Source organism: Amphiprion ocellaris, chromosome 19 (assembly GCF_022539595.1).
Source record: "Amphiprion ocellaris isolate individual 3 ecotype Okinawa chromosome 19, ASM2253959v1, whole genome shotgun sequence".
In the NCBI taxonomy this organism is placed as follows: Eukaryota; Metazoa; Chordata; class Actinopteri; family Pomacentridae; genus Amphiprion; species Amphiprion ocellaris.
Window position 1 is genome coordinate 17,683,775 of NC_072784.1, and position 18,843 is coordinate 17,702,617.

The 18,843-nt window shown below is 38.4% G+C and overlaps 1 protein-coding gene across 2 annotated transcripts in view; it reads right to left on the bottom strand.

The window, feature by feature from the left end:
- The window catches only part of tmem104 (transmembrane protein 104), a 70,065-nt gene that overhangs the window by 28,368 nt on the left and 22,854 nt on the right, over positions 1-18,843 (bottom strand). The window lies entirely within an intron of this gene.

The window sequence follows — 18,843 nt, forward strand, 5'->3', positions numbered from 1 at the left end:
CATTTGTGTCTGATGCTAATCTTTATTCTAAACAGATTTCAAACAGGAAAATCTGCGACCCTAACCCATCATTGATTCACTCTTTCAATATTATTCTGGATTGCTAAGTTTTGGTCATTGAGAAGATTCTGCCAGATTTCATTGTAAATTGAACATCTGGGGTTGGTTAACATTTAATCAAACAAAACAACACATTCACTTAAAATGTTTAATTAATGAACAATGAAAACAGAAATAGTTGCAGCCCTAATTTACCTACCCTTTAATCTACCTTTCAGAACAAAAGCACTTTATAAAGGAGAATAATTTAAAACCAATTCCAGCACCATTAAAAGTTAAGTGCAGACAAGTTTTTTCCTACTTCTTGCAGGACCTGCGACAAATGCAATCAATCAATAATGAGAATAAAAATTCAGTGACTAATAATCATAAACCGGCATGAAATTAAGGTTTAACTTCAGAGCCTTCAAACCACAAATCCTGTGTTTGTGTAGTTGCTACTCTCTGAAAACTGTGATGCTGGTTGCCTTTCATGGAATTTCAAGTCTACTAACCCTTGGGCTTAATTATTTTCTGATGCTATGAACTTGAGTTTTGATATCAGTAGGTGCATTTATTGTAACTTCCCCAGTATATTGCGATTCCATGGTCACAGAAGTTGTTGTGACTAAAGAACAGTGACAGTGTTGCTATATCAGGGTTTCTCCAAGCTTTACTCGCTGCAAACCATGTTGGGTTGGGACCATTTGTCCAGCTTTGATTTCAGCTTTTTCTCCAACACCCTCCTTTAGTCATTATTCTCAACTTTTCCAAAGCAAACTCAGAGGTTTTTCTTTTTTCCCCAGACACTTCTGCACCAATTATTGAATGCAAAATAAATGTTTAATGTGACTGATCAACTCCTGTCACCTTTAGAGCTACATTTGACAAACTCAACTTCTTCCATCATCATGGAAATGTGATGATTGTCTAAATCATTATAAACAGCATGTTGTCTTTTCTATTTATGTACACAATTTATGGGAGGCATTCTTTATTTTATCTGAGGCAGCATGTCTTCACTATAATACATTTTTAATACATTCTTATCAAATTGTGTATCTCCTTTTTAGTCTTCAAAACTGTTGCAATTAGCAAAATGTCTCAAATGCAGTAAAAAGAATTAAAAAAAATTTTAATTTTAACATTTTGCATAGCATATAGTAACACTGCTTCTTTTATTGAGAAAACTTGCCAAAACAGAAGATTCAACTGATTACAAGATGCATTCCACACCATGCAAATGTGTTTCAACATTTGCATGGCTGCAATGCAGGCAACTTGAGACAAATCTTAGCTCCCTTTTCAGCTGCAAAACTGCAATAATTTAAGACCTCTATGACTGCATGCATCATTTAACTTTAATTAAGACCTTGAGTAAAGACCTTGAATGTGCAAAAACGCAGAGTCAAGAAATCTAAGACTTTTTTTCAATCTTCTGACAGTTTGACAGAAATTAAGACATTACTCACATTCCCAGTGCGAATGAACCAGTTTGCGTTTCTTTTCATTAGTGCTGACAGAAATTAATCAGCAGAGAAAAATTATTCAGTCATTCAATATACATTTAAATAGCCCAGAGCCTAAAAATATATGTTCATGACAGGAATCAAAGCCTAGAAAAGACAGATTATTTAGATTTCTTGACAATATTTCATCTTAAAAATCTATGGAAAGTAGAAATAAATGTGGTCTGAGAAAACTCTTATTAACCATCCAATTAAATTTGAACATTTGAAAAGAACTGACAATTATATAACATTAAGTGTCAAAACAGTGAAAAAATGTCTGCTCTGACATCTCGGTGGCCAAATCACAGGAAAGGTGCAACTTCTCTTAAGTGTCAAATGTCTAGCAGCTTTATTGGTTTTGTACAGCCATACATGTTTGAACCACCAGAAGATTAGTCAAACAAAAATTGGTCACTAATTAGTTACTGTGGACCACAAAAGTTTTTATAATGTTATAGTGTCAGGAGGAGGCATGGGTGGAGGTTTAATTTGAATTTAGGAAGATACAAATTAAGTTAAGAATATACATTTTCCAATTTATACTCAGTGGTTATATGAGCTCATAATTCATATTTTGAGAGATAAACAAAGGTGTCACTGCTAATGAAAAATGACTCCACCCATGTTTGAGGCATTGTTGCATGTATTAGTAATGTCATTGCACTTTTTTTTTCAAAGTAAAAGTCTTCTTCTTTTACGTTTTTATTGAGGAGGACCAAACATGCTCTAAATATTGAGGGGAACATATTCCTTGAGTCTTTTCATATGTTTCAGCATGAATTTTCTAACATGTAGTTGGAGTGACCTGATAGCCGAGTTGTGCTGTGCCCTGAGCAGTGACTCAAGGTTTTGATTCCTGGCTGCCTGGACCATTTGCTGAATGACATTCCCCTGCTCTCATTCCCCTGCTTCCCGTCTCTCTTCACTGCATGTGTCAAATAAAGGCCTGAGACACCACAAAAAAATAATCTGACAACAAAGGAAATCAATATCTGTATTTTCTTTACACAGACATTAATGGTGCATAAAAAAATAAAACAAAATGCTCCGTGACCGAATGATCCTGGGAAAAACACCACTTCACCTGCACCATGCACAGAGCACAATAGAATCATGGATATTATGAGACAATTCATTGCTTTGATTTTGACATGTATGATAAAAGACTTAAGGGGAACTTGACCGTGGTGGTTGTGGAATAGAAATGGCATAAAATAGGCCATAAAAAGCCCAGGAGATATGTGCAAACCCTGATGATAGCAATAACAAGTCAACTGATTCACTGAACACACAGGCAGAAGGGAGGAAAGGTACATAAGACACAGATGCTCCAAACATGATTGTGGGGGTGGTGGTGTGGTGAGCAGAGGCAGGTAATACAGAGGGGAGCAGAGACGGTGCCTGGGAGGCAACGCTCTGCAGTTAAAACCATCCTGGAAGTACATGTTTGTCAGGATGAAGCAGAGCCGACTTTCAGCATCATTAATCACCAGAAAACATCTCCATCAAGCAGATATAATTAACGTTAATGAATAAAAGAATGGATGAATAAAGCGACTTGACTTGTCACATTTCAAGAACAAATTAATAAAAACCAATTATGATATATAATTCGATCCTGCTGTATATTCCTCTTATCAGGGCGTTTAGCCGGAGCAGAATCAATGTTAGCATGTTTGGCAAATGACAATGTAATTCATAACAATTATAGCAAAATGAGGTTGCAGTGCAGTGCTTTTCAACCCATTGTTCCTGTAAGCTGAAATGTTGGGCTTTGTTTCTACACAATGCTGTCTGAATAATAAAGAAGTTCATGAAATGAGTAAGTCTGCTCCTTCAAGAGATTAATCAACATTGAAAATTGCAATTAAGTGAAATGAAAACTGTTAGATGGCAGCAAACAGAGTGACTGAGCCCTGTGAATAAAACTAACAGGCAGACAGCAGTAAAAACAAAACAAAAAAACATAGGTTAAAAAGTGTAAAATGTTTTGGGAGGTGTGGTCAGAATGGTTCCTGAGTTATGCATCAGCCACAGTGTAGGGAAATCAAAGTCAGCAGTGACACTGGAGGATAGCAGAAGGAAACAAAGGCAAGTGAAGCAAACATTGTTTTTCTCTCTGCAAACTGTCTGCTTTCGTTGTGTTTCTCTTCAGTGTTTGCAGCAATTTTACAAATGATCGTCTGGGTGCCATTTCAAAGCAGGACAGAGCATCAAAATGAGGGTCAAATGTTGGCCTGGCAAGCCGGACTACACAATTTACTGACTTGGGGGAGAGCATAGAACAAAATTACAGATGAAAATCAGTTCAACTTCTGCAGGACAACATTCTCAAGGCTGACAAGTAATTTTAAAAAAAATCTAATTATAAGTATTATTAACAAATGATAGATTTAGGATCAATGTTATGTTAATCTGTCAGAGTGTGTGCGCACATTTTTGTGTTTTATGAGACAGGCATAAAAACTGAATATAACTGAGTGCTTATCTGCTGGCAGCAGAAACCTCGCCATCCATCTCTTAAGTGACCATCTCTGGATGCTTCGCTCACCCCTCTGGGTCTTTGGGTCACTATTAAGCTTCATAAATTTAAATTCCACAACGGCATGGACACAGTAAATACCCTGCATCTACGCATGCGCATGCGCACGCACACACACACGCACACGCACACACACACACACACACACACACACATATATACATGAATAAATAAATGTTCCTCTCTGAACACATCCAAAAGCCAGTAGACCAGACTGTGGATGAACTGCCTGGCCAAGAGGAAGTACCAGTGTGCTGAAGTATTAGTATATTATTATTTGTGTAATGTCACCTGATTACTCAGCACATAAAATAATTTACTCTGATTTTTATAATTTCCCACAAAAAACTTCACAGTGAAAAATGCACCTGTTCATTTAACAGATAGCATAGTATGACCCATATGAGCAAATTTAGAGTGTTTGCCTGAATTCAGCAAGATTTGTTGGTTATTTTACATAACTAAACACCTGAGGGTAAAACGGTTTCTATCTTTTTTATGCTATGTTTATGTATGTTATGTTGCTGAGACTGTGACAGTGGTAGAACATCTCTTTCATCCTCGCTAATGGATGTCTCACTAGTGTCTGAAATTAGATAATAATAGAGTCGTCCGTTTAGATACTTGTCAGAAGCAGCCAGTGTGTACAAGCCTTCAGTGTAAGTGAGTAAATGGCAGTAAAATAAGTGAGACAGCAAGTGAGTCACTTTCACTCATTCACATATGGTGGCTCTCCTTAAAGAAGGCAGGAGGAAGAACATTACAAAGAACACCACAGTCTTGCTCCTGAATCATTAACTCAGTTGGTTGGTAACATTGCTGTCACGTATTCTGCATTCATTAAGACCCAGTGACAATATGATCAATCTTTTTAAGAGCTGCTACATGTAGCATTAGAGGATCAATAAATCATATGACTATGATTATCATCAACATTACCGTCAAATTTGTGCATATTGGTTCTGACAAACACTTATTCCTCTTTTCTAGCATCTCAACTGAAATTGTACCTTCTCTGAGTTTTGTCTCTAGATCAACTAAATCAGACATAGTGCAGTGTGTGAGCTTAAATGACAAATAAACAAATATAAAAAGCCAGTACTTGTAGCATATTAAATCACTTTTCTCCTTTTTAAAGCATCACCAGCATTTGTCTCACAATTTGGTTGGATGGGAGCACATCGACCAACCAGTCAACTTGGTTTGTTTTTAAAACAAACACAAAGAAAGATGTACAACACAATGCAGAGGAAACTCATCTTTAGCAGGAGCTTGCTACTTGTATTTAAAACCAGCAACCATCAGTGGTCGGGCCAGATTCTTAACTGCCAGGTCTGCAAACAAAGGACCAAATCCATCCACAGTATGTAAAGCATAGATGAAAAACACAACAGGGAGAAGGCATGCAAACAACAAATGGAAATAGTAGACACAGCATGAGAATAAACACGCATCTCAACAAGTTCTACCACATTTGCTACATCATGAAACAACAACTATAGACAAACCCTCAACGCTGTCTAAACTGTTAATTAGGTATGGAGCCCTGGAGACTGCCATGCCTCTACGATTAAATATAGGACTGTAATGAGGACAAACCAGACAAGCAGAGGTGGAGGAGGGATGCAGTGAGGGCAGACATACAAGGAGAACGCAAGATTGTGTTTCCTGAGGCAGGACCGGTTATTATATCTTAGACTCTGAATAAATATGCATCAGTAAATAAGTTGAGAACAAAACAAACACTGTCAGGTCCACCATGCAGTAAGAGTAAAGAAATCTGGACATTGGATAATATCACCCACCACGAGTCTGGGAAGATTAACTATTTGACATTCAGCTTGAGACCGAAGAGCCAACCTGATGGAAAAAATATAGAGCAGAGACACCTTTATTTCACTGCAGTGCTACTAAATCACACAAATCCCATCACTGTCAACCAAGGACTACTGCAATATGCAAGCACAGTTAATGAGTTGGCCAGACAGTTTGTGGCAGATCTCGTGTAAAAGTTAATCACACATTGTTCATTTGCAGTGTGATTTAGAGGGCGATTAGCATGTTCCACTTCCATGGTTTTAATAACAACAAAACATCTTTCAACAGAGAGCTCTTACCTTTCAGTAATGAGGTCACATTTACCTGGCATCTTGTTTACAAACTTAGAGAGAAAATCAACCACAGATAATGCAGGAAAACAAAAACTAAGAAAAGCAGCTACACTTTGCACCACTATTCATTAGGGCAAAAAAACAAGTTCATACGATGTCATCAGAAGGCCAAAGACAGACTGACAAAAAAAAAACACTCTGCTTACGTCATCACCTTTAGGTTTCAGTGAGTAAGATTGTTCTAAGTTTATTTGCCATGTACGTGAAAATTCTGTTCAGTCCAAAGAAAATACATTTAAAAAAGTATGTAAATCAGAAGATAAAGAGGGGAGAATAGAGAAAAGGGAAAGTCATAGAAACTACATGATGCAGCTACCTCCCCATTTTCAACATCAGAAAGGTGTCGCAAGAGATATTCAACCATCCACTAAAAACATCTGGTGGACTAAACTGTTGCCTTCTGCTTCTTTCTTACTCTAGACCCCACATACTCAATATGTGGTTTCATGTCTGAACCACACTAAAACACAGCTTAATTCAGGGACTTAGGCACATAATGAACTTTTCACAGGCAACCTTGTAGACACACAGAAAGCATGATTTGTCTTTATCCAGCCCTACCTAGTAGACACCAGATACGTTTTTGGGACTCCTGTCTAATCTTGACTTTTTGTGAAATAATGGATAATTTGACCTCAAACTATTAGTTGAGTGATAGCAGATAAGTAGTAAAGCAAGGAAACGCCTCTTTAGTAGAACTGCTGACAACTCAGACATCTGAAATGTGACAAAGTGCCACAATTTGGTACTATTTATTTGGGGAAAGGACACAAAATATAAAGATTCAGAACCACTACATTAATTGTGCTTGTTGTATTTCTCATGCTAATCTACATGTTTTATGTAAAACATTATTCTGAAATACTAGTGACTCAAAATTGACCTTTTTGTTATTTGTTAAACACCTTACAGCATGTTTCAGTAGACATGCAAACTTCAGAACTTCTGCTGACTCCATTGTTCTTCATAGAAATACAGCAGTCATTACACAAACATTAACAATTCATACAGCAGGTGTCATTCAAATATAGTGTCCCAAAGGACCTGGGAATAGAAACTCATAATTATTCATTTATTAAATGAAGCTATACTTTCAAACTCCTATAACAACCTGTTGCAGCTGTATTTAAACACATTTTCCTTTCGAAGGAAAAGATAACTTATCAGCATTAAGACTGATGAGCATCCATTTGCTGCAGACCTTCTCTCTGAACGAGCTGCTGTTTCCAAGACATTAATTAACTCACATGATACTCAAATCTGCTCCTCAAAAAAGAAACCATAACACACACAGACCAAGGTAAAAATAACAAGCAACAGCACACGGTGAAGATTTATGATAGGCTCAGGGACATATCTGGGGAAGAAAATGAGAAACGATAATTTGCCTGTGGTTTAATAGGACGATGGCTATTTCACTCCACCCTCCATCAATGTTATTGTAAAAATGAGAGAGAAAAGGAAGAGCAGGAGGAAGAGGAGGTGATACAGGACATTTTCCTCCCAAATGAAGCTAATGATAGAACTTATGACAAAATAAAAGAACAAATCAAAGAAAGCCCTATGTGAATATGCAATATGTCAACTCATGATTGAAAAAGACAAGGCTAGGATATTTTATTCAGGGAAAGGGCACAACGGGTCAGTGGACAGCACTTAAGCAGATGCTCCCTGAAGAGTAACTAAAGAGCCCCATGAGCTAACTACCCAATCAATTCAGAAAGACACAGTGAACTGCTGCTCAAGTAGCAATCTACAGAGTACAAACCCACAAACATGCTGCAGGACGCGTAATGAGCTCAAGGTTATACCAGGTCTCAGTGTAGCGAGCTATTGTTAACCTGTCTGCATTTTAAATGTGGCCACGAACCCTTGCATGTTCCCTGGAAATAACATTCATTTGCCTTCAGCGAGGGAGACCATTACATCACTCTGAAATGTCCTTGTACCAGATAACCAGCTTTTCACTTCTCGCATTTGGTATGTAGATTTGTTTCGTCATCTTGCCCTTTCTTAGTCTAAAGAGAAAAGAAAAAAAATCCACAGTGGAGGGCCCAAGATAAAACAGTTGGGAAAGAAACAAAGTGCATTTACTTTATCGGGACTGAAAACCATATTGTGTACTGCAGCTTTCTCTTAGATGCTCGATGTATTTTCTTGACTTTTAATGCACTTTTCTACTTTTAAATTATCTTTATAATCTTGACTTTTGATGTACTTCTATGTTTTATTTCTATGATTTATATGTATGATCTTAATGTCTACTTTTAAATCATCTTCATAATTAATATTCTAAATGTATTTCTTTCTCATTGTAAAGCACCTGGAATTTCCTTGTGTATGAATTGAGCTATACAAATAAATTTGCCTTGCCTTGTTCTATATGGTATAAGGAGAGACGCACACGAACACGTGACCCCATGGTATAAAGTCACTATTCCCATGATATCAAGAAAAAATACACTATAACATGCAAAAAAAAACTACCATAAGTATATCTGTCATCACACCAAACTGCTGTCTTGCTCAAAATAAACAAGTCATCACATTCAGCAAGAAAATTCATCAGCTCATGGTTTATGCACAAAAAAAGACCAAAAGTTCAAATTACTCCTTTGTCACTGATACTAATCATGCACTCAACTAAAGAAACAGTATTTATTGTAGTCCAGAAGCCTTTTTTGTTATATTTCTTGAGAGTCTCTTTAAATCTCAACACCAAACAACAAATCAAGTGGTCTTACAAGGAAACAGTCTGCTATCTGCAGCAGTCGCAAGCCTGTAAAAAGCCCATCCAATTATTGCATTAGGTCTGCATGAGATGACTGGATATCCTACCTGCCTGTCAGACTATGCACCCCAATGCACTCTGCCTGTCCACTCCACAAGGCTCACTGAACACAATGCTTGAGCCAGCAAGCACAGAATAAGAATGGCAGACAAAGTGCAGCCAGTTTCACCTAAACCTACAACATCTGGCACAGCTAAATAGGCCCAATGACCACATCCATTTGTATGTGTGGTCTCCATCTTCCTGCAGTTTCATTAGGGTATGTTTAACTGTGTGTGTTACATGTCTGCACATATTGTAGGCAATCATGAGCAATTGTCTTTTGAGTCTGTTTATCTTATGTTTGTCTATATTGGCTTTAAACGGAACACTTTGCAAACCTGGTGATGTAACCCATTTGCATGCCCTCTCCATCAATGTTCCCTCCAGTGTATCAGTCGCACTGCAGACAGTGTGTATTCACGTGTTTTGGAGGAATGGTGGTATCGGAGACAGTCCTACAGAGGAACTCTGTTGCCGTTTCTTCTACACACTCTGACTTTAAGGTTAAGAAGCAAGCATGAAAATATTTAAAAGAAACCAATGTTGATTTTTAGTAAGAAACAAATAAGCAGCGATCTCCTGTGTTCAAGCTGAAGCTAGCCCATTCATATACAGGGTTCCTGCACATTTTCCTTTTAAAGATCCACATTTTTCAGGTTCAAATCTAAGGCTATTACTATATTCTTTAGATCATATTTGACATTTGATTCCAGATAACTATGCATTTATAATGATTTAAAATCTACCTGTTTGCTAGTACTACTGTAGCAGCAGCAGGTACTTCCAACCAGGCAACAGCTGTTCACCATGCTAAAAATGAAACCATGCCATGTGTCTTACTCACTGACAATATAGAAGCAGCTAACAGATCAATGCATTGAAATCATCATCTGGGTGCAGTACTGTTGTGATAATCTGATGTCAGCTTCAGTTTGTCAGCTTTCTAGACTAGCTGGTCATTTGATGGCTGACTGGGCTCAAATTCTCACTGTTCATCATTGGCTGTGTTGGCAGATTCATTACCTGTTGTGGCTGCTGTCAAGTTTGGTTGGGAAAAACTGTTGTGACTGAGTGCAGAGGATGCTGCAACAAGACAAAACTCTTTTTGTCATTGTATATGGCTCACAATTGCCACCTTCCCCATGTCAGAAAATTTGAAAAACTATACACAAAGATTACAGCTAGCTTCCTTTTCAAATTTTGAATCCTTAATCAAACAGGCTTTATGTTTGGGTTTGCCCAGACAACCCTCAGAACACTTGCATTGCCCAACTGTGGCCTTTCTGTCTGCACTATTACATAGAAAGCTGGATACTGCTCCAGACATAGAGGCAGGTCTGTGTAGCAGTACTGCACGCCACACTTCTTGCCTTGCCTTTTTTCAGAACTTAATATTTATAGAATAGGATCAATAGACTGAAAACACAAATATTTTCTCATGTTCTAGTTTCTTTCATCCAGACTTTAAAATCACTAAAATATAATTCTCTGGTACAGTATTTCCTGCTTTACCACTTGAATGTAAGCATTTTTAAGCACTTGCTGAAACAAATGACTCTGCCATTTTTCTTAGGAGGACAGTCTCATCAAGGCCACTCTTGTTACCCTTGAACATGATACTGCTTAATCAAAGCATGATGCATGAATGTACGGTGCATGTTGTCTAGTATAAACAAGTCCCCGTAATTAATCCCTCAGTTGGTCAGGCCGCAAGAAACAACAAGCTACATCTAAAGGAAAAGAAAATGAAAATCCAAAGGCTTATCAGTTATTCCTCAATGACCTCTGTGTCTCCTTGACAACTGCTCCCTCATCTCCAGCCTCCACCAGTCATTCAAGCACCACCAGCATCACGCGTCTCCTCCCTGTCCTGATCCACCGCTATGATACAGCTTCCTGCTGTTGTGTGGAGTGGACTCCCCCCCTGTGGATCACAGCTCAAACACTTCTCCCTGCTGCGATAATCTCTATTAAACCATCTGTACTGCCATCTCCTCACAGTTTCTGGGACGAAAGGGATAGTCGTTACAATTTCACTACATATATACCTCCTTACGTTAAAACTCAAACATGACCGCTTCAGTCATGTGTGGTAAATGTGAGGCTGGCGCTGTTGACTCTGGAGAAGGATTGTTGATATTTATCTAGTTAGCAAGTGCCAGATATACAAATCTTAGCTTCCCCTGCCCCTTTCGTCAATTTATTGTTTCTTATTTATTGAGCCAAAGCTGTGCAGAACACTGGATTTCTTTCAGAGCAGCTAGCGGACTATGATGAGATATTTGCTACGAAGACACGAAGTGTACAGGCTTAGAACTGCAAACTCCACCTTTAAGTGCCTGTGTTCTTAAATTGTCAAGCTATTCCAGTGTTGTTACTTAACAATAATAATAACAATAATATGAGCTTGGTAAGCTAGCAGACTTCCAGAAGCAGGAAAATGGGGCTCATGAACAATCATTCGATGCTTTTTGTGTCCATACTATGTACTGCTTAGGAACTTAAAGAAATCTGTTTAACTCCAAATATGAGCTGCTTTAAAAATTCACATTCATATATCAGTACACAACAACTTACATTTAATTTTTTTTATAGTTTTTAAATCATCATTCTTGACAGTAATACTAACAACAATGATATAGGATTTCTGTAAAATCTCAAACACAAATAATCAGAAGCAACGCCCAAGGTAAAACAAAGCCTAAAGGTGGAATTATTACCCAAACCATGCACGGCAAACATCCATCACAGTTTACAGAACAACATCCTGATTCAGCTTTGTACAATTGTACTTGCAGTGGATTGGGCTCATGCTATTTTCTTGTACTATGAGGGATTACTCATGATATTCCAGGTGTGCTCAATTTCCGGTTTAAATACAAATAAAGTGGCTTAAAGCATCAGGATAAACTAGGGCCTTGTTTGTCATCTCACTACTTGTATTTCTTCCCCTGTCAGAATTTGCTGTTTACCCCAGACTCCAGTAGACTTGGTAAGTACATAAATACCACGTTGCATTTTCAGCTTGTGGTATTGGATCCAACTTTGGCTGCACAATTTCAGTGATGTGTTGTAAAACAGAGAAACCTCAACTTTCAACTCAACATATTTGTTGTTTTGGTTACTTCATCAGAAATTAGATTAGGGTGAATATAATGGTAAAAACTCCCATAAAATCGCTGTAGGGCTTAAATGAATGAAGCTTACACCAGATAACTCTTCTCAAGGTTTCTCCCTATTATTGTGTTCCTGAGGAGAAAAATCTTTCTTCCGTCAGTTAAACAGGTGAAACCAAGCATGAATGCTTTATATGTTCGTTTGGTGTGTTATTAACTCAGTGTAACGGGCTAAAGCACTGCAGTAAAAAGAAGGCAGGAGGCCTCCACAGGGAACGGCCATCAAGGTCACTGAAATTCATCTTGGAATAAATCTTTATTAGTCAGTTAATTAATCAGTCAGCTCTGTATTGAGGAAAGTGGCAGGTTGGGTCATTTCTGAACTCTTAGGGGACAAGCAACAACTTTGCATTTACTTTATTTCAACATGTGAAACCGGGCATGGCTTAATAGGCACACACACTGTAATTGAAATATCTGCATGAAGATAAGCTTTGAACAATGCAGCGTAAGCATAAATGCTTTTGAGCTCATATACTGCATTGATTTTCCATCACTTCCCACATACTGGGAGAACAATAAATCAGCCTTTTAAATTGTACTGGCTGTCCAGCGGGGTGGCGTGTACCAACCACTGCTTGGCTAGCCACTGTGGCAAAGCCCCTGCAGTGAAATTCAAAAAGAAAACTTAGCAGGGGACAATGAAGGACAGCGAAGTTTAATTGAGGTCTGAGGAATCTCTGCTGGAGCTGAACAAAAACCCAGAAACACCCAACTGTTTCATGCCCGCTTAATCTTTTCAATCAAAGCTGTGTAAAGGGCCAGGATCAACACTGAGTGCTCTGTTATGCAAGGGCCTCCATCATCTCCCTTTAACACCCCCAGAGGCGGCAGATATTGTAGATACAGGAAGAAAAGCCCTCAGCCGTCCACTTGGGTGGTGAACATGAGAATCAATCAGCGGCAGCAGAGCAAATCACGGTCAATTGATCTTCTTAAAAACTTTCAGAACCTCGGATGAAGGCTGTCATGAAATGTCCATAGCTGATGGTGCTGATGTGTGAAGTCAATACTGATTTATGTCAAAGATCTGACCTGATGAAATATCAACCGCCTTCAGGCCTTATTATCATAGAGTAATTAGCCTGTCTGTGTATGAATTCAGCACTGAGGTCTTCATAAAAATGAGAGGTTGGTGCATAATACAATGATATTAACATCACTCTGTAAAGTTAGAAAGCTGAATAAAACTGAATATGACAATACAGGACAGATTGCTGTAAAGATTACAGGAAGAATTCAGCTAATTTAACTCGGTGGACAGTACACATATAGCCCCATTTCCCTATAGGCTAAGCGCCAATGTCAAAATTGACACTGAGCTTATATGACTGACATATGTCAAAATGGGCCCAAGGTGGTGCTATAAAGAAAAGATGATGCCTGAAAGGACATTATATTCAATCATGCCCTTCAAATGTTCAAAGTCAGAAACATGGATGTGACAACAAAGAAAGCAACACACAGTCCCAGCAACAGGTTAAATACTAACCAGTTGAAGTTACAGATTACAAAACAAAACAAAAAGAACTGAACCAGGTATCAAGCTTAATGTTCGTCTCACTTTTGCTCATTCCTCCTGATTGCCAGAGTGCTGCTGGTAAAGGTCTAGTCATCTGTACACGGACAGCTGTTCTCAAGCCTAAAAATAACCCACAATCTGTTGTCCACCGCGAACAAAGAGCCCCAAGTGCAGCAGACCGGTCTGGGGGAAAGCTGCCAAAACTGTTCAACAGACTCACATATAAAATGTAACAACGCCATGTCCAGGCGGACGGACCGCCACAGAATAAAGCTGATGACATGAAGCTCTGATAAAAGCTTGGCTCCTAAACTTTTTTTCAGCAGAAGATGGATTAGTGTCCAGATCATTAAATGGGCTTATAAAAAGAAAATTAATCAGAAGCAAAAAGTAATAATCAATTTACTGCCACTTACCAAGCAAAAAAAAGCAAATTTGTCACTTGTTCCAGTTAATAATGTTTAAGGATTTTAAGTAATTGTAAACTGAATATCTTTGGGTTGTTGGATGGGAAAAGATTTTTCAATCCACCACCTTGTGCACTGGGAAATAAATATGGAGTTTTTATATAAAGAAGATATATTAGTCAATTAGAAAAATAATCAACACATTAAGGAATAATTGTTAGCTTTTGCCAGAGATGTTTGGAAATCTGTGTCAATGACGCATATAGAAACTTAAACACACACGGGTTGTTGTGTCAAAAAAAAATTAGCAGTAGGGAAAAAGTGCGTGAAAACCTCTGAACTTGTGTCGAGCCTCCGTCCATCAATACAACAATTCCCTCTGTCTGAAACCCTCCGACATTAACCGCCCTTACTTTCTCTTTGCCTCTCGCCCCCTCTCAGCACCAATCACATACACAGGGATTAAAGCTCTTTAGAACAACACCATAATCAGGCTGCTCTTTAATCTCTCATCATCTTCTAAACTCTAACACTGTTATGGCTGCAGTAATGTCTCAAACATCACCCCTGGTGACTCCCATGGACACAGCCAAGCAGTTCTCTTTACTGTGGTCTTAACATAACACTGTCACAGGCATCCACTGGTACCTATTATTTGATTACACATTACGACAGTACAGTGCAGTACAAATTCACAAGGAGGAGGTGTTTAAAATAATCTTATTACCCAGAAATGTCAAATTTTACCTCAAATATATTTGCACTATAACAACACTTAAAATTTGGTCTAGTTTAGTTGAAAACAAAATAATTTCTCACAGTTTGAATGATGACCTAGGACAGATTGCTGAACAGGTTTACCGGGCACAGGCCCATAGGCCCAAGGAACAAAACAAGTAAAAGAATATATGAAAGAGATGCAAAATGACCACAAAGGCATAAAATGATGCCAAAGAGGTGCAAAACAACCAAAAACATAACATAATACAGCCACAAAAAGACACAGAATGGCTGCAAAGGGATATAAAATTATCAAAATGTGACACAAAATGACAACATAAAATTGCTCCAAAGAGAACTGACACAAAATGTCTCAAATTTGACAGAGGAGATGCAAGCAACCAGAATGTGAAACAAAATAACCCAAATGTGGTACAACATTACCTAAATGAAAGATACAGAATGGCTACTAAGATATGCAAAACAATCAAAATGTTACACAAAGCCACAACAAAGAGTGACAGAAAAACTCCCAATCGATGCAAAATGACCAAAATGAGATTAAAAACAATCCTAAAAAGGTGTAAAATGACCACTGAGACACAAAGGACGATGCACAGGTGGGACACAAAACAACCACAAATCACATCTGAGCGGCTTTCAGTTTGGGTGGTGTGGCCTTTAATAGGTCTGTGCCCAGGGACCCATCGTTTCATAATCTGTCCATACTGATGACAACAGATGACAACATGTAACATTAACCGATGGAGTCATGACAATACTGCGACCTAAAAATGGAGTGATGAGCCACAGACTATTAGGACGCCCTCACGGTGGTTTAGCTTTAGCAATAAGAGCCCTGTTTAACATTCATACTCAAAACAATTAAAAGTTTGTGATAAGAATGTCCTTGCAACTTTGTTGGCCACCATCAGTATTTTTCATAACATTGAGGAGAAGGCAAGACTCATTTTCATTCTGTGAACGCTGATGCTTTGATATTTCCAGATCCGTTGTTTGATGGTGTTTATGCCAGTGCCACCGTTACCGAGTATCTGTCTTCTAATAATTCATAGATCACCCTGCGAGTCATTAGAGTGGATGGTGGGGGGGAATTAGAATGGCCTTTTTCCACACACAGCTGGAAGAAGATGTTTCTTCAGAGAGATAAAGGTCAGATTTGTATGTCACAAACTTCCATCTTTCAGCGAGCAATTCTGAGCATGGCTTCCCTGAATAACCGCTCTGAAACTTTGGACCTCTGGAGAGAATGAGTGAAAATGGTCAGTTAAAAAAATGGACTCTTGGTTCAACGCTGGGGAATAAGGGCACCTTGACACCTCAGCTCATATTGGAACACTGAGAATACAAAGGAGACCTGGTGAATCATGGGTGGGGCAGGTTCTGAGGGTTTTCTCCACAGGGTAAAGAACAGCTGATGAGAAAGTCAATTATTTAGACTCATCATTCAGAGTCTGGGCAGTGTCTTTAGGCCAGAGCCTCTGACCCTGAGAAAGCACACACACACACACAAAATGAAGATACTGTCCACCCACTATCAGGAGTTACTGAATGTTTTATTACAGCTCAATGAATTCCGATTTATTTAAGGTCAAAAAGGACAAAAAGAAAGATTTGCTGGGTTAAAACATAAAACAATATCAGAAAAAGCCAGAATAACTATGAACATATGGACCAACTATTAACATCGAAAGACAACAACAGACAATGTTTAGGGACACTATTCCAACTGTAGTTACATGCTGTCTGATAATGGAGGTCAGTGGTTCAGAAACATAATTAAACACATTACACCTTAACCTCTTTTATTCCACCATCATTTTGGAGAAAACACCTAATTTGACATCAAATTAAAATGGCTGTAGTTCCTGAAGTATATTCATAAAAAGAAAAGAAACCTCCCCAAGTTTGTCATAAACAGCAGAATATTTTAGTCTGAGCTTTGGTTTTATTACTCCACCAAGGAGGTGGAGCCTCAGTGCAGTTATGTGAAGATCGGTGTTGGTTTGTCTGTCTGTTAGCAACATTAACGGATTTACAGATTTGGATGAAATTTTCTGGGAAGCTCAGGAATGACACATTGACCAATTGATTAGATTTTGGCAATGATGTGGCTCATAGTCTGAATGCACACATTTTTTTTTAAGATTTCAGGTGTCGAAAATGAAACAAAGACTGAGCAGCCTTGGCGGAGTAATGCGCTCTCTGAGTGCTTTTCTAGTTTTTCATGTGAAGGGCTTTGTGGGACTGTGAAAAAAAACTGCCTCAGATTTGATGGCAATATCCTGATATATGACAAAACTACACAGATTTGTCACAGTTTGGATGAAAATTGGAGATTATGACCACATGTATGGGGTTCATGCTAAGAAAAACTGTAATTTCTGATTGCGCTAGAATTCAGTTAACATCCCAAACTAAGATCTAGCATTTGCTTTTTGCCTTCTGTTATCATATCCCATTCTGACGTGATAAGTTTGGGCATCTGTGGAACAAACTGCATTTAAAATACATTCAGTGTATGCTGTTTTATTACACAAAGGATCACCCTTCTTCTAGCATTACTGCACTTGCCTATGTTTATTAATATGATGTACTGAGGAAAGTAAGGCTGACAAGCAGAGAAAGAGGTGAAAGCTCACTTTTCTTTGCTTCTGGCTTCTCATTTTCTAATCAGTGATTTAAATGACCAGATTATTATGAGTGAGCAGTGCTTGACGATTCTATAATTTGTATACAAAATATTTCTGTAGAAAACTTTAACAAACCTTGTTAGTGTTTAGTGGTGAAAATTCTCCTCAGGGTTACATATTTATTTCTCTGACTGGTCGCGATCAAACTGGAAAATTAGTCTGCAAATCTGCAAGTGTAAACAAACTGACCGGAGATTGCAAATCAGCATTATTTAAATTTGCTTCATACAGTAAGAAGCTTATCCCATAGGAGATAAAAGAGAGAAAAGTTCATTTATTGGCAAATTATCTGAGGCCTGCTTATTCTATTAAAATATAAGCAAGGACAGCAAGGAGAGCGAGCAGAGAGGAGGGAGGCACAGAAATTATACAGGAGTAGATCAGCACATCTATCACTGTCGCTGAGCAAAGTTAAAGCTCGAGTGGAAATCAGAGTTTGGCTCGCTTAGGACTTCAAGGACACAAAAGCGCTTCCTGTGGCTGCAGAGGTGGGGTGTCAGGGGAAGTTTGAGTGAGGAAGAACAGAAAATGTTGTTAAAGTTGAATCTGACAGAAACGGAGGCGAGGCTTGGCACATTACACCTTGTTCTTACGGGAGATTAAAACATTTTCAGAGGATGTACAGAGGTTAGCTGTTTGGGCCAAAAATGTATTTTTATTCACTGTTCAGGGGCATGATCACTGTGGAATACCTTTCAAAGAGGAGAAATTTCCTCTGAAAACAGGCTGTACTTCCACTGTTCAACAATTCCCACCTACTGCAAACTGTCTTTGTTTAAATGCATTGTAGTTCGACTGTCCGTCATGGTATCGTGTAATTTAGCACTCGACATGGTGTTCATATGGGGAGGATACATGTTGGACTCAAAACAATCACAGCTTCCTGTCCTTCATGACTTGCAAGAAGCCATATTTATTTGCTAGTTTTCAACTATCTACCCATCAAACCATGACATGACGAGCTCATTTCGCACGTCACTGTGTAAGTTTGTTTGAAACTATCAATCAAACAGTCCACCAGCTTTCATTTAAAGAATCAAACAAATAGAACATTTTTTTGTGTCTAATACCTCATTTCTACTATCACAAACTAACTGCTCCCAGGTTGGTGCTCACACTGGTTTGGAGGTGGTTCAACCAGCAAACCTTCAAAGAACCAGTTTGGTTTCTCACCACAGAGCCACATTATTACATCACTGTATACGTCT